This window comes from Euwallacea fornicatus, chromosome 3 (genome assembly GCF_040115645.1).
Source record: "Euwallacea fornicatus isolate EFF26 chromosome 3, ASM4011564v1, whole genome shotgun sequence".
Taxonomy (NCBI): Eukaryota; Metazoa; Arthropoda; class Insecta; order Coleoptera; family Curculionidae; genus Euwallacea; species Euwallacea fornicatus.
The window spans coordinates 5,365,605-5,380,636 of record NC_089543.1 but is presented as its reverse complement, the minus strand read 5'-3'; the positions used below and the strand labels follow the sequence as shown (position 1 = coordinate 5,380,636).

The 15,032-nt window shown below is 37.6% G+C and overlaps 1 protein-coding gene and 1 long non-coding RNA gene across 3 annotated transcripts in view; one reads left to right on the top strand and one right to left on the bottom strand.

Moving 5' to 3' along the window:
- Positions 1–880: 880 nt before the first annotated feature.
- On the bottom strand, positions 881–2,973 carry LOC136350337 (uncharacterized). 2 transcript variants are annotated; one of them, XR_010734139.1, is made up of 3 exons: positions 1,632–2,973; positions 1,351–1,583; positions 881–1,299 (listed from the first exon to the last, which is right to left on the bottom strand). It is a non-coding gene; the product is annotated as an uncharacterized lncRNA (long non-coding RNA). The 2 variants fall into 2 exon arrangements; XR_010734138.1 differs by having other exon boundaries at positions 1,351–2,973.
- Positions 2,974–6,147: 3,174 nt separating this feature from the next.
- Positions 6,148–15,032, top strand: part of PlexA (plexin A) — a 142,567-nt gene continuing 133,682 nt past the window's right edge. Inside the window, exon 1 of the mRNA XM_066302837.1 lies at positions 6,148–6,626. The gene's annotated coding sequence lies outside the window, so the exon portion shown is untranslated. The remainder of the gene's footprint in view (positions 6,627–15,032) is intronic.

The window sequence follows — 15,032 nt, the reverse complement described above, 5'->3', positions numbered from 1 at the left end:
TCAATATGTATACCTCTGTTTTCATTGAATTTTGAATAAAGCTTTTATACCTGCTCTACGTCGATTTTTCTTGTAATCCAGTCGATCCCATAAGATCCCTAATTATGTACCAACGTCAATAAGGAAAATTCACTGACGATGTTTTAAATGTGTTAATTAAAGAGTAATACTGTTTACTGCTTTTAACTCAAAGAAATTCAAGTGTCGAAAGAGCCCTCAGGTACATCCGGTTAATGGCAAATTGCTAATATCGAAGCAAACTGTTCTGAGCAAAAGTGAAAAACAAGACAACAAGGCCCTTAGGATTTGTTTCTGCTTGGCGAATAGTATTTTTGTTAATTAGCTTTATGGAATTCCAAAAGAGAGAAGAGGGTGAATTCCAATTAGGAATATACCTAAGTGGAAGGGAAGAAATAGAGCTTCACCTGACAAGAGATTTAATTATTGTTATGTTTTCTACCTCTACATTTAAACGGCTGAGGAAAAAATTAATTGGAAAGCGGTTAGATAAATTTGCCGCCCAAGACGATTAAAACAATGGAAAAGGAAATAGCTTTTCGCACTTTAAACCCGAAACGATGCAGATGTTTAAATATAAAGGGTGATCATTAAAAACAACCGCAAGTGGGCGTTGAAATAACAGGGGCATGTCTTAGATTAATTCATCTGCTCCCAGTTTGTCAGTAAGAAGTTTGATAGCTAACAGCAAATGGCTTAATCAACGTCCTACGTTCACGGTCCACCGCCTACAGCGAGGTTTTTTTAATGATCACCCGTTATACATATACGTAGCGATCGATTTATCATTCATTTATCACGGGAAGGGAGGGTATAGTGTAAACACAGCTATCTTCCTGAATTAAAGAAAAAAACCCATATCTTCCATTAATTTTTCCTTCATTTTCCAGCCCTTTAAAGTAAACACTATTATGAAATTATATTATCATTTTAACGATTTCGTAACAGAATTTTATTAAGTTGCACTGCCTTTGTCAGCACGGCATAGCCTGCATGACAAACTAAATAAAATGTATCATAAGATTGCCATGACTAATACCATTAATTCTAAATGAAGTGTCCAAAATAGCCGGATTAAAGAGTAACGTGTATGCTTGGTACTGCGATGCGTGCAATATTATTCCATATTCCGTATCCATTACCATGTCTTGCATGACCCTTATGTAAATAGACGGGCTGATTATGTGGGTGGAGATAGGCTTCATTCAGGACCTGTTGTGCAGCAGTGAATTAAGCGACATTTTTGGTACAATCAGGAAAATGCTGCTGGTCTTAGGGCTTCTGGAACAACAACAATTTCTACAACCGCCATAACGGGCACCGTCGACCTACAGAAGTGAGAACCAGGCTGAGTCCTTGGTGCATCCATGAGGATTTGCTACTTAAAACTCGCATCCGTCTAGTGGTAAGGGTCACTTAGCGTGTTGTCAGGCGACTTGGTAGAGTTCATCCGAGAAAAGATACAGAAGGTCAGTTTTCGCTTGCGTTTAAACATTTCTCAGACCAGATCGGACACGACATCATGTTGCTAGTAACATTAGCTCCACTTCATAGTTTACTAATTACTATTAATTACTCATTAATGTCCGATTATCACTCAGCTTCCCTTTTACCTCTCTCAGCTGCACGTGTTTCGAAGCTGTGGAATGGAGGACATTCAATTTTCCATCCGTCGTCATCAATCACGGTGATTGCGATATCATCTTTCGGTTTAGAAGATGAATAAGTGACAATATCACTAAATGTGGCCAGTTTGTAGTCTAAAATCCCCATATTTGCTTTTGGAAAGGTTGATATTTTCCATAACACATTGTTAAAACAGGATCGCTTGGAGCCGGTATGGAAATGGAAAGAATGAATGGAACTGGAAATCACGAATGAACTTAAAAGTAATTATCCAAATATTCGGTAGACGCTTGCTGCCCTGGAAGTGGTTAAAAAATAATTACTAATGATGTGGGAAGCTATTTGCCGGGATTTTCGGATTGACATAAAAGCAGCAAATAATACTGCAAAGAGGTTGGCCGGAGATAATGCCCCAACGAGTAAGACGAAGAGGGTCTTCCAATTAGTCAATTCTAGCTGGAAAAGATCTTCAATGAATTTTACTGAAAATCTAAACGGTTTATGCGTTCAAATGCTGACGTGCCTCATTGCTACATTTTCACCGAGAATCTGATGCTCCAGCAATAAAATTATCAGGGTGTGCGAAATTCGAAATACGGACAGCAAGTAATTTAATTTTTTCTTTCCTTCACCTTTAAAAAAAAAAAAAAAAAAACACCTCATACACAACTAGGGACAATTGGAGCAGTGAAATTGCACACTATTCTCAGTTAAAATTAACTGAGAATGATAGTTGAACCTTCGCTAAGTCCTAGGACGAAAAGCCATTTTCGATTGTCCAATCAATATTCGGCCATTATCTAAACATGACATTGGACGCAATCTGAAAAACGCACATAATCTAAATTGGACGCAACCCGAAATATGCACATAATCCGAATTGGACGAAATCTGAAATTCGCACATAATCCGAATCGGACGCAATCCGAAATACGGAACAAATTAAGAATTTTCGCAGCTCGTTGAGAACTTATAAATATTTAATGATTTTCAACGAGGAGCTAAAGCGTTGAAGTGTTGTCAAACCACGAAATTTAGACGCAAACTGAAACACGCTAAACTAAACCGTTTCGCACTTTTAAAGCCGAATAAACGATTTTCAGTTTCGAACCATCTGTTGCCGCATTTATATATTTTAATAAAGTTTTAGTGAGAATCTGAACGCATTGTGTTTTCCAACGTAGACAGAATTAAACTTTTAACAGTTCGATACCGCATTTGTACGTGTTCACACACGTATCCCAAAAATCTGATAGCAGTAAAGTACCAGATTAGGACGCAACCCGAAACGCGGCCGCGGAATGACTTTACTTAAAAACAACGAGCTCATCTAACTTTTCTCTAACTCAATGAGGAGTTCATAAAGATTCATAAATTTTGAATACGACCATACTGCCCAACCACCTGGTTTGGATGCCGACGCAAAATACCGTCAGCTAAACCGTTTTACACCTTTAGATGACGAAGAATTTTCAGTTTTGAACAGTTCGCTGCCGCATTTGTACGTTTTCACGAAGTTTTGCCGATAATCTGGACAACAACTCCTTCAATGCCGCAAGAATGCAATTATTTGTTGTCGCACATTTTGTTCACTAACTTGGCATTTTACTAACTTTTCAGAGAAGTAGTAGGTAATTTCAGATGAACGCCACCGGGTCTATGATTAATTCTTCCACAAGTTCCGGACAACTCTCTACTAATACACTTAAGTCACTGTGGGGCTGAGTGATTTTCTGCAGTTGCCTTAATCAATACTTCACAACGTAATGGCGCCGATTCTCAGTTAAAATTGTCGAGAATGGCGGATCCTCAGTTGAAATTGTCATGATTGGCGGATTCTCAGTTGAAATTGTCATGATTGGCGGATTCTCAGTTGAAATTGTCATGATTGGCGGATTCTCAGTTGAAATTGTCATGATTGGCGGATTCTCAGATGAAATTATCAAAAATGTACGCACCGAGCTGCTAAGACATATTAAAGCGATTCAGAATCTGAAGACGTAAAACAACGGCAATAGCGGCACGGCTTAAGTTTGTCCAGCCATTTGCGTCCAGGCTTCATGCATGGTCCACACATAATGTGTTTTCTGGCACTGGATTACGTCAACTGGGATCAGACGCTTAAATCTAGAAAGTTAATTTTCCCCGGGCAGGGTGTAAAAACGGAGTATTATCGTTCACACAATAAAAAGCTTTGGATGCGGGAAGACACAGGTCGCAGGTACATACCGGTCAAATTCTGCTTCCGTGATTTTGGACTCTTCGAAACTACCGACAAAATGATTTTTTTTACGTTTTTTCTCTAAGATGTACTAATTCGACAATAATTCTAATGCTGGAAAGTTACGTGTCTCCAATGTTTGAAAGACCAAACGAATTTTGCCTTCCATATTTCGGATTTCGTGTTTTGCTTTGGCAGCGATTAAACCGTTCAGATTCTCGGTAAAAATGTGTGAAACTGTACTCACAAATGCCGCCACAAACTGCGAAAAAGCGAAATGTGTTCGACATTTGAAGGTGTAAAGCGATATTGCTGAACGTGTTTTTTGTTTTTACTAGATTCTCGGATTTTTTTTAACTTGATGCCGCAATAAACGGAAAAAGTTCAATTCGTTAGAAATCGACGGAGAAACTGTATTGAGGATTGCTAGCCGTATTTTGATACCAATACGAATGTATCCTTAAAGGGTCTTGCATACACCGTGCATCCCAGGATCGGTGAACTTCCTCTTGTAAAAGGTAAAAAACGTTCGATTTAAACTTTGATTTTTTTGGTATTCAACCTGCTCGGTTAGACACAAATTTCTAACATAATTTCACTTTTACAAAATCAAATATGTCTTGGAAATTTTCAAAAAACCTTTTGTCCCGTAGAGTAAAGTGTCTTTTCTGTCCCAAATTCGACATAATGTTATTAAGAAAAGTTGTTTAGAATCGTGACCTAAGCCCGTACTCCAAATTTGAAAGTCCTCGGTCAACTTTGATTTGTCACATTGCATTGTATTTTCTAAATAAAAAAATTTTGGTCTAACCAATTTTTGTTATATTAAAATGGTAAACTATCATCGTTAAATCAATTAAAAAATATTGAATCTCATATTAAGCTTTTTCGGCTGAATGATCGATTTGGTGAAAAATGGTTCGGGAGAATGAACCGGACATCTTGGCCGCTTAGATTCCCAGACCTTACGATAATGGATTTTTTGTTTGGGCAAGAATGAAACGAAGAGTTTATGAAGAAAACATTCCAAATGATATAGAAATATTATAAAACAGGATGACGCAGGCAGTTTAATTAGTTCCTAGAGAACACGTACAGGCAGCTTTTAAAGAATTCCGACACCTTATTGAAAAATGTGCAAATTAAGGAGGTTTAATGGAGCTTTAAATTTAATATGAGATTATACTTTTTTTGATTTATTCAAAAATAACAGTTTGCCATTTTAATAAAACAAAAATTGGCAAAAATGAAATTTCACTTGAGAAATTCGACAAAATGTAAGCAATCAGTTACAAAATTACAAGACTCAAATTACATATCCGGGAACACACGATACGTAATTTTGTTCCATGATCCAAAAAATGAAATGTGACCAATCATATTCAGTTCTCAAGTAACTGAAACTTACACAAAATTTACAACTTTGCAAGGTATTTTTCGTTGCCCTTCATGGCATTAAAAAACATTTCAATATCAATACACGTTACTGATTTCAAAAGAGATTTTCAAAATGTTTTTTTGATCATATGGGTGGTAAATTTGCCGGTGCGACAATATTGACGGACAGTTCGTGATGGAACAACGCCTAGACACTGGAGCACAGACTGCAAGAACGAACAGAATGAAATAATATTATAATATCTTTATTAGGGTGTGAAAAGTGAAGTTTACACACTCATGCGAGTATCGAAATCTCGCGCAAGCGTACATGATTTGTTTTTGCTGGCAGTACAATCTGCGCTTTTCAGGTTATGCCATTAATTTTTTGGCTTTTTTGACCACAAAAACCGATTTGCAGATATAAAAATAAAATAGCTGAACCGTTCGATTTTTTCGCCCTCCGGCTCCCACATTGTTTCTGGTGCGCCTTGTCTAACTACTACAACCTCTATCTCCTTACACAACGAGCCCAAATATCTGGCAGCGTCGGTGGAAGTGTAAATACATCTGTTCGTCAGAACTAGATTCATAAACGTAAACATCCGATTTACTGCCGGCTGAAAAGTGAGGATTGCTGATTAATGGCGAATTCCAACAAGGAAATTAAATATTTACATAAACATTATCGGGTAAATATATGTCAATAAAGCGGACTAGCACTGACTAAAACCAATCCCAAAAGGTTTTGTTACGATATTCTCATTCAGTAAACGAATTGTATGAAAACATTGCAACACGGTATAAGACATATTCTAAAGCCGGGCTTGGAAGAGCATGACAGGTAGGCGCTTGCGTCATGTAGGGTGGGGTGTAGCAAGTCTGGTTGGTTCCGAGGCGAGACGGTATTCAGCCGAATCCGACACGAATCAGTTTCGCGTTTGCTGTCTGTTTGAGGACTTGTTATCTCAAATCGTCACGTCGATCTAGTCATTAGACAGTTCTTGGTACTAACCTCAAGTCGTGATATGAATATAAACATTGTCACCGTTCAGTTAAAGTGAGATTAAACAAAAAGTCCCAGTTCTCGTATTGGCCGCAGACTGTCAACAAAAACTCTTTTAGTGGACAAAACCATTTCTAACCTCAACTCGTTGGACTTTGGTGATTTTTAAATAAGTTTTTAGTGGTATGTTGGTTTTTCTTTAAGTGTGTGTTAATGTTTATCGATGTGCTAGGCTAACAACGTAAAAAACTGACGGCGAATGTGTTTCTGTTTGCATTTTTCAAGCGAGAACCAGTGTCGAAAAATTGTCGTTTAGGCGCATGCCATGTGCTTTAACGTCCAAACCCAGCGATAAACCAAAAGAAGTCTCCTCACTAGGTAAAAATACAGTTTTCTCAGCTTTAGGTAGTTACACACGTACAGCACATAATATGTTTTGAAATCATGACTAAAAAAATAGGCGGCCGCTCTCAGCGCCACGCACTACGGTATGTCAATGGAACTACTCAAGTTAAAGGCTTTTACCAGACACGGCATTCCGAAGTCTGCCCCTGACTTTTATTATTCCCAGCGTTATGGCCGACCTTATGGTTTTCTTGCATGTTTTTTCGATTGACAGCGGCTCAAATAAGCTTTCTACGTTCGCTCATTATAGACAAACGCTCGAGAAATTCCTCCCAGACCAATTTGTGTGGGCTTTGTTTCCTGTGCCCAGGGTTGAATAAAAAGTGACAGTTCACGGCACGGCATCAGCATTTTTGATGCATGCGTAGGTGTGTTCATGTTCTTCAAGCTCAAAAAACTGTCTTTAACTTTGTAATCGATGTGTACGCCGGTGTTCGAAACATCTCCCGACTCATAATATTATAGTTAATCAATATCTCCCAGCCGCTCTCTCATTAAAATACAATTTCACGTAAATAGTGAGCAGTTTCTGGGGAATGGTTTTTCTTCCTAGACACATTTACTATCTGTTCAAATACTTAGAAAGGTCAATTTGTGGTTAATGCTGGATGTTGCCCCACGGGGCAGGAAGAGTTTTAAAAAAACTTACACTATAAAACGCACCATTAATACCTATCACGTACAGCATAGCAAGTGTATGGAAATGGTGATGGACTTACCAATCCATCTGGGCACAGGTCAAACAAATTCTCTGGAGCTTAGTGTTGGAAACGTGTTTTAACACCATGCTAAATGTAGAAGCATGGAACCAGCATAAGAATGAGGTCCTATAGCTGCTACGTTCTCAATCATTTTACATAGTCCATTGTCATTTTACGTAGTTAAATACCATGTAGATAGTAGACAGAAAAACTCGGAAGCTACCTACCCCTTGGTGGGTGCCTAACACTTTTCCAAATTAAGATACTACATACGGCACTTACAAAACCAAACTGTGCTCATTGTTGATGTAGTGCTTTTGAATTGCGCCCATACATCTTTCCCCAATAACGTTTTCAACTGTAGGTGCAAGCCTAGCTCCATTCATTTTCCCAAATATTAAAATTCTATCGCCAATCAATTTCGACATGGACACTGCCACTACCATACACCGTGTTCGGATGTTCTAACGTGCCTTCCGGACCTTCTCATAAACAAAAACATGTGGTTCTTGTTATTCCCATTGTTCTGATAGCCCAAGTAGTGTACAAGATATACTAATAACTCCCATTCGAGGAACAACTACTGCCTTGCAGAAAGCGTTATTTCTATGGTACATTGGGAATTACACTGCATTGAATTTTAGAATCAATGGACCGTCAAGTGTGAAGAAATCGCCAACAAAAAAGCAGTAATTACCTGGTCAATTGTTAAAGTGTAAATTGTATCAAGCCCAGCACTAATTCACTGTCCCACGTAGGTGGCCTGAAAATTATGTGAAACTGCAAAATCCCGGAATATTTTCCTTTAATTCATCCCTTTGCAAAAAATGAGGTTTTTTATCGGCTTGTCAGATGTTTTGTGCAAAAAAAATATTGACTTTATATTAATCCCTGTGAGCCATAAATGGCCCTGATTGTTCAAAATGTGGCTCGCCATGAATTAGGCTCGGATTATAGTTTGACCACCATTTTTCATTTGTAGAAGGAAAACGAACTATAAATCTGATTTCGAATTGGGAGTTGATGGTAAAGTAGCATATGAGTAGGTAAAGCAGTAGATGCTTTAGAAGAAACTTTACCATCAAGAACGACAATGTCGTTTTGGGTAGTTTTAATTTCAAGAGAATGGCAACATTCACTTTGAGAAATTAGAAATTTTACAAGAAGTCACACAAAGTCTATTAAAACATGTAAGCATAGTTGAATTGACAAATGGCTATGATGTAATGGGTAAAATGTTTCTTTAGAACAGAGTCCTGCATCCATGTTCAATGTAGTTTTATTAATGACTCCTTATACAAGTAAATTTGAATTATATCATCAGCTTTAATTAATGTTTGCTAATGTTTTGCATGGCAAATGTATTAGACTGTTTCAGATGTGCAGAAGTAGGTAATTCACACTAATTTTTATGTAAGGAAAATTACGTAAAATTTGTAAAAAGTTTTCATGAAAATTGGTGTAGATATAGCGTATATGTTTTCCTGGATGTTCTGTAGTGAATATTTTTAAGAAGGTTATATGTGCTACCTAAATACTACCTAAACGCAAAATGTGGTCATTGGTTTTTTTAGGTTTGTATTAGCATAAGTAGCATTGCTACCGGGAAACAGAAAACCCATTTTATAACAATGCCGTTATTAACACGTTCCCTCAGTAATCACAGGAAATTGATTATTTCCTATAGGTGGCAATTAAAGTTAATATTAACGACGCACCTAGCAGAGACTATCTGAGCTCATAAATGTTTGATTTGGTATGAGTTCAGATGTCTACATTTGTCTATATTTTTGTACACAGATAGTTTTCGAAACTGCTGTGCAAGCTGGGTTCTACATACACTCCGCCATGCATCTTAGTCACGATAGCATGTGAGCACTACCCTGAAAAGACTACTCAGATTTCAAGATTTAACGCCAATACACACACACACACACACACATGGAAATCCATATGGCCCCCGGTAGTGTTTTTATTACAACCTCCAGGACATAAAGCAGTGTCGGTTCAGCATTCTTTGGCACACTATGGTGATAATTTCTGAAATATAGATGTTCGAAACCATTAGAGATTGCCTCGAAAGAAACCGAAAATATAGGTGAAATTGTATGTACCTTAGTTAAATACGAAGGTAAATGGCCCACACTGACAACAGACCAGAGCAAGTCGTGTAATCTTGTATTAATAAAATGGCGTAGTAAGTGCACATGCGCCAGCTAAGTTGGTTGGAACGGAAAATTATTTTTCGTGCTTTGAGAGAATATCAGTGAAATTACCTTTATGACACAATAGCAAATCGAAAGTGAGAGTATAGTTCCCCTTTCATAAAATTTACGTGTTTGCCAGCTGTATTTTCCTGGCCATCTGGGTGACAATAAAAGATAAGGATAGTCGGTCAACCACTCTCGTTAACAATATGAAGGACAGTCAGTTTTTGTTTTCCTAATGTTGGGATGTTCCTTTTTCGCGTTAAACCATGGGACAGTGGTCATGTTTACTCTGCACTTTTAGCAGACCATTTAAAAAATTGCCGCTTACCGTCAATTTGATTCGTGACATTATCCGATATTTAGGTCACTGTGGGTCGTTAGCAGTTTTCGATAGGTTTCATGTGAATGTAGACTAGTAAGTGCTAGTGTGGTTCCGCAGAGGAGTTAATTCATATACAGTTCGGTATGTGTGTTCGAAAAGTAAAAGTTGATGCAATGATCATCAGCCCAAGCGACACGAATTAATGATCCGATTCATAAAATACGAAAGGTTATAGAAGCATCGTTTTGATTCTATTTGAATTTATTTGCCTCGTAATCCAGACCCCACAGCGGTTTCTTTGCTTAACACTAATTAAGAAATTCAATTACAAAACTGAGACTTGGCCTTTCTAGGGTTGATAAGCTAGCTATCTTCTGACCCTCGAATCGATTGCAGTGTTTATTCCTATAATCAAATATTATAGACATTTCTGACCATCATCTATTTTTGCATCTTCAATTATGGGATTTGCTGTTGCATCCGTGCCATCACACTGGGTGGGGTCTCTCTGTTATCTGCCGATTATTGACCCAAACTTCAGGATGAACTATACTATAACGTTTCCCACGAATAGGTCCCGAGGAGGAAGAGTAAGTGTCGTCCGTGTTCAGTCTCGAGTCATCAGGAGACCATGAAGTAATATAATTCCTCGGCATTTAGTGTGACGTTTGAGATCAATTCCGTTCTGTCCAGTGGACTGGAATGTAGACCTCAAATGCAGAATTTTCGCACCTGGCCGATGCCCTTCTAAAAGCATTCGTTATGCCAATACAGCGGTTGCTGAGTTTTATCCATTTTTACCCACCATACGTACCATAGGAGGACCCCACATGTTTTTACGAATCGGGATTGCTTTCTCGCATGTCTAAAGTACATAAACCGCATTCTTCAAGTAATTTTACTGAATGTATTATGTATTTATTAAAATAACTTCCCATGCTCCAAGAAATCTGGACCCTGGTGCAAACGAATAAACGTACCTGCTCTTACGTAATGAGTCTGGCTCGCACAATGAATGGTATAATTCTAAGATTTGTACAACCAAGGACTTCGAATAAAATTATTTCGAGACAAATAACTATTTGTATGTTGTAGACACTTTTAATGAAAAGGTTATTTGTTCGTGGTCACGGTGTAAACATCTTTCTTGTTAATTTGACTCCCTTGCTTCTAAAGGATCAATATTGCTGAGCTGGACATATCTGGCTCTTAAAAATCTTTTTGCTCGTCGATGGGCAACAGGGAATTTAGAACCCAATTATGATAGAAATTAATGTCGACTGAGACGACGTCATTACTTTCATAAGGGGATCACACTTACACAAAGAATACGTGCAGCACTGCCCGATTGGGCTTACCGAATATTAAAGTGAAACCACAAAAAATGCGGATTATTTTTCAGTGTTAGAGGCGACAGGCCATTTCAGTTCCCTCGGACATTTTTTGTCCTTTAAGGTGACTTTATCTTATAGTTGATATAAACCTTCAAATTACTCAAAATCTTACGTCATATGTGTAAATTTAAGTATCGAATTATTACTTCGAAAGTTGAGCGTTGCGCAGCTTTAGGTATGCGTAGGATTCGATTGTTATACACAATGGGAATACCTACGTTTACCTACACTGGAAGATCATATTGTGCCTACGGACTTTTGGAGATGCATGAATTTATTGCAACGAAAAACCTTCAGGAAATGCACTGCAATTGAACAAAAAATTAAAAGATAAACAAGACAAAAGTTAAGGAAAACGCAGCGCCATGAAACAACCTTCCGAAAAAGAAGCCTGCGACTCTATTGATTTTCCCCTAATGCCTGTTTGAAAATGCTGTCCTTTTTTGATTATGGAAGGGCTTTATTTCAAATAATCCTTCCTAAATGAAATCACTGTGTGGGATATTGGAATATTTATTTTTCCAAAGTAATATTCGGGTGTAAAGCTCGTGAAAGTATTTCCTAAGCCGTTGCCATTTGGTACTTATGCTTTTATTTGGTCATTAATGCTGGGGCAAATAAGTAAATGAAAATGGAAGTTTGTTGAAAATGCCGAGCCGAAATTCGAGAATAACAGTCTGAAAATGGAAACAGGTAGATTAAGCGGAAATATTCGCTCATCGAAAACAATGAAAGATGTGTGCAAAAAACATTATTACGATAAAAAGTTCAATGAAATTTATCAGTTATCTGGTTTCCGGACGGTACCGGGAATCTGATCGATTGGTGTTCATTACATCGTCAATTCTGCCAAAAACGTAAACATTTTGAGACAATTCATTTTACCATATGTACATCAGCCTCAAGAAGTAGCAGAAAAGTTGTTACAAATATACATAATTATATGTGGTAAATCTTTCAAACTCGATAAAAACAAGTTAGATTTTGATTAGCGATGTACATTTTAATCAGCTTCTCCCATTTGGCTTTCGCAGGTCGATTGGTGCGCACGTGTGGATTTCTAGTGCTGATTATTTTTTTGCAATTAAATACGTTTTCCAGTTTTCCTTGGCAGTTTTTTCACTCGCATCCTTTTTTTACATTTGACTCCTTCATGTGTATTCAAATTGCTTTCTTTAACATTCGAATGCTCTTCCTACCTCTTCCCAGGCTTATTTATGACCAACGCATTCGAAATCTAAGACGGAAATCCATTCAGGGATACGAATATTTTTACTAATTGCCATATTCCTTTTTTATGTTTATACTGCATGAAGTGTTGTTTCTTGTTCCGATAGAACATTTGACGCTAATCCACCTTCACATCACCTTCTTCGTCAAGGATGCCGGTGGTTGTTAAAACTATGCAGGTCGGTGCATGTCGGGCAATTTGTGACTGAACCTTCATTCGACACTTGAGAACCGTCGCAATGTGGCCGCACTTCCAGCTTTAGCACATTCGGTGTTTTCGTTCATGTGGAATCGGCCTAATCGTAAACTAGCAGGTTCTAGCTGCCATCAAAAAGAACTTGAACTCTTGAATTAAATGTACCGGTATTCTCGACTACTCTTGCTAGAAATTTGAATTGAAAATTCGTTCGAGAGTTAAAACGTGCGTTCTCTTAGTTACAGAACCATAACGGAAGGAAATGTATTAATAAATAATATTAAATACGTTCACGAACTCCTGCAGCTTCTTCTATATTGCATTGCGTATCAGGGTTGCATAAACGGCCTTTTCTGATATTGATCAAATATTAGCATTTTTCTGCGAAAATGAATTTGCCATTATCGCCTTGGGCGATTAAAATTCCTTGCCATCGGCATCTTCGTTTTTAATTATTTTTCATATATTTCAGCCCGACTCATGCCTTAGAGAAAATTCAGAGAAAAATTATTGAGAAAATTCCTGAATTGCAAAGCAGCCTTTCACTTTATTGGATTATCTAGATAGATTTTAAACGGGAAAAAAATTGCAGATTTTAGTTTTTATTGGGCACGTTTAATAAGGGAGGAAATAAAAGACATTTCCAAGGAATACTTGGTGAATAAAGAAGCGGAATATTTTTTCGGAAACTAGGTGTACAAAATGATGTCTTTAAGTCTCTCATTGCGATGTGAAATAACAAGATTTTTAATGGCTTTTTAACTAAATTATTTTTCCCACTTTTGCCTCTTCGATAAATTTAGCCCGGGGGAAATCTTTTCATACCTACCCCGAGTTCACTCCGACCTTGGGTTAAATGTTGCGCCCCATATCAAATTTGATGAATTTTTTTCGGTGATTTCATCCATCAATCGACTGGAAGTAAATATCTAATTCCTGCCAATGGAATCTATTCACTTGCATACTTCACAAGGTAACTTTTACTATTACTTTAATTAAAATTACAGATCCATCAATTTATGTGTTAATCTGTACATGCATTATAATTAACCGATGATTTTCTATTTACTTGGGCGTTTTGTTTAATGAACGTAACAACAATGCATCGGCAAATGTGAATTAACGATAATAATTTTGGCATAGCCAAGCGGCAATTTCAGAAATGTAATTCTGGGATTTTGCCCTTGTTTTATTCAATTTCGATTCAAAAGCCCGCTCTAACTCCTAGTTAATACACTTATGTGTTTATATTTATCTTCAGGCAAAACAGATAATGTAATTATGAAACCGTTACAAATTGTGATTTATTTTGGCTCAATTTATCGTCAGGGAATATACAAGATCTGTTTCATGCCCCATTAACTTTCTCAAATTCAATTTTGAGTAAGACATTAGATTTGTTTATTAGGCATGCAATGCTTAAAATTGAAATAAAAGTTTAATTCTATTGCGTGCGGTGTCTTGCTGCTATCAGACGTCACACATTGCTGTACAAACTGCTACTTCACTATGTAGTACAACAAATCGCAGCTTCAGTTTGACAAGAATACCTACAAAAATATTGCACGCACATGCAAGAATCCTAGAAGCACGGACTGGAAGGATTTCGGAAATGTGTTCCAGGTTCTTCTGGAATCTGCGCAAAAGTTGGCTGCGCAGAAAATAAGCGCAAGTCTTTGCGGGGAACCCCCAGTTAAAGACGAAAAAGATCAGTAGACATTCGTCCTGATGAGACTCCTTATTGGAACCCAAATTCCTTCGATTTTTCAATGGTGTTAAAGTCCTGGGCGAATGGAATGAGTCCGGAAGAGGCGCTAAAAAGTCGCTCAAGGTTTTGTCGGAAAACATGGGTGATCGGAAATTTATCCACAGTGGTACCTACAACGACGTCAGACAACTTCTTCTTCTGGTAAGGAGGCACTAGACTTTCTGGCGAACTGTCCTTTTCCAGACAGCCTTCTAGTGAATGGAGACAGGAGCCAGTGTAGAATTATATTCATTTAAGCCAGAATAACTGAATAAGACGTTTCTTCGAGGAATCAGGGTGGGTAGTTTCGCTAAAAACCTAAACCTACCGACAGGAATTTAGCAAACCTTACAAGGGATGAGTGACAATAGGCCTCAAGCTATGATGAAGAACTGTTCGCCAAACTATTTCAATAGTAACTCCTGACAAAATGGCGATTGATTATGTTTGGATTTAAACGATAAAACGAAAAAGCATCGACTAATGGAATAATCACGGGGACTGGCAGGAAATTTTTTTTCCACTATTAGCATTAAAAGACACCTTTATTGGGTGTGTCGAATGGCGAATAAAGAAGTA